The following is a 2,219-nucleotide window of genomic DNA, read 5'->3' on the forward strand; positions in this document are numbered from 1 at the left end:
TACCAAAGTAATTGTTTTAAATTCATACATAATTAACTTTGACTTAACAACACAGCCATCTGACTGAGACAAGTGTGCGAGCGGGGAATTCTGATGTGTATGGATTCCTCGAGCCACAGTTCATTCAGAGATCTGGACAATCACAATTTGAATCCGAAAGTTACATCAAGAGTTGGATACAGAGTTCAAAACGAGATGTTTACCTTGGAGCCTATCTGAATAGGTAAGTCAAACACAATAATTGAATTTAAATAATCTATACTACTACAATAAACTATATTCGTCTCTACTGCAGTGGACACTGGCAAATGGTCGTCATTCTACCTAAGGAAAACCTAGTTGTCTGGTTTTGTTCTTTGCATAACAGGCCAGACAACTACCTTAAGGGAATAATTAACAGGTCAGTATTGTTTTCAATACATTTTCATTGGCATAACTCAACAACATCAATATTTTAATGTTCCTTATATTCAACACTAGTGCTTTGAAAGGACTTGATGATACTCCACAACCGAAATCCAAGGCTGCTGCTAGGTGGATTGTTGTTAAGGTACGTGATTTAAATAAAAGTTCTACTTATATATATTTTATGTGTGTGTACACTAATTGTAGTTAACGTTTAATTAATATCCAAATTTCATTATGTATTTAGTGTAATAGACAAAAAGGAATCACTGAATGTGGCTACTACGTGATGCACTGGATGTCCACGATAATCTTAGGATCTTTCAGGAATAATTGGGAGACGGTAATTGTTTATTACAAACAAATTTGGTTTTTTTATAATTGTTATTACATTATTAATTTATTTTTTTATTTCATCATGCAGTATTTTAATGAAGTTAGACCATTGGAAGCAGAGAGATTTAAGGCACTTCGCATACAGTGGGCACAATATTATCTAAAAGTTAGAAATCAAACATAGGATGTTAGGCAACTATGTAACTTTAGGTTAATAAATTAGTTTACGTACTTTGCATTATATTTTTTACAATTGTTGTTTCATCTTAACATTGAACAACCTTTGTTGATAGCTAGTTTTTTGCTAAAATCTATTTGAAAACTGAATGCAAATGATATATGTTGTGTGCTGTGTGGTCTGATTTTAAATTTACAGGTTAAATTTTGGTTTTTTGTAAAAACAAAGACATTATATAAAAAAAATTCCTGAAAACAACATCGGTTTTTTATAAAAACCGATGTTAACTGTCAATAGCAACACATTCGTTAACATCGGTTTTTTAAAAAAACCGATGTTAACTGTCAACAATAACACATTCGTTAACATCGGTTTTCTGTAAAAAACCGATGTTAAAATTCAATAGTAACACATTCGTTAACATCGGTTTTTTATAAAAACCGATGTTAATTGTCAATAATAACACATTCGTTAACATCGGTTTTTTATAAAAACCGATGTTAACTGTCAACAGTAACACATTCGTTAACATCGGTTTTTTATAAAAACCGATGTTAACGAACGTTAACATCGGTTTTCTGTAAAAAACCGATGTTAACTGTCAACAGTAACACATTCGTTAACATCGGTTTTTTGTAAAAACCGATGTTAACTTTCAATATTAATATACATTTTCTGGGTGTAATTCATATTAGCAACATCGGTTATTTATATAACCGATGTTGGTAATTTTACTTTAACATCGGTTTTTGAAAAACCGATGTTAACGATAATATTATCAACGTCGGTACTTTCAACATCGGTTGAAAAACCGATGTTGAAAGTCATAAATAACCGATGTAGAAAGCATATTTTCTAATAGTGACAAGTTGTAAAGTCATCCTAGTGGGCATGATCTCCAAATCTCCCAACCTTCTGCACATGGAGAGTGGCATTAAGTTAATACTGGCTCCCAGATCAATAAGAGCCTTTCCCACAATGACTTCTCCAATTGAACAAGGAATGGTTACACTCCCAGGGTCTTTATGCTTGGGTGGAAGGATCTTTTGAATCACAACACTACAATTTCCTTCCACAACAATGTTTTCCTGGTGAATATACTTGTGTTTCATTGCTAACATATCCTTTAAGAACTTGGAGTAGAGTGGAATTTTCTATAAAGCTTCTCCGAAGGGCATGGTTATTTCTAGTTTCCTGAAAATATCTAAGAATCTCGCCAAATGGCGGTCCTTCTCCTTCTTGGAAGGTACCACAGGATATGGTACTTCCGCACCTTCATTCACAACTTTTTCTCTTTTCT

At 33.0% G+C, this 2,219-nt stretch overlaps 1 long non-coding RNA gene across 1 annotated transcript; it reads left to right on the plus strand.

Annotated features, from left to right (window-relative positions):
• Window positions 1–687: 687 nt before the first annotated feature.
• LOC102669487 (uncharacterized) lies at window positions 688–1,077 on the plus strand. The gene is made up of 2 exons (XR_414825.3): window positions 688–748; window positions 830–1,077. It is a non-coding gene; the product is annotated as an uncharacterized lncRNA (long non-coding RNA).
• The last annotated feature ends 1,142 nt before the right edge of the window (window positions 1,078–2,219 follow it).

This window comes from Glycine max, chromosome 6 (assembly GCF_000004515.6).
Source record: "Glycine max cultivar Williams 82 chromosome 6, Glycine_max_v4.0, whole genome shotgun sequence".
NCBI lineage: Eukaryota > Viridiplantae > Streptophyta > Magnoliopsida > Fabales > Fabaceae > Glycine > Glycine max.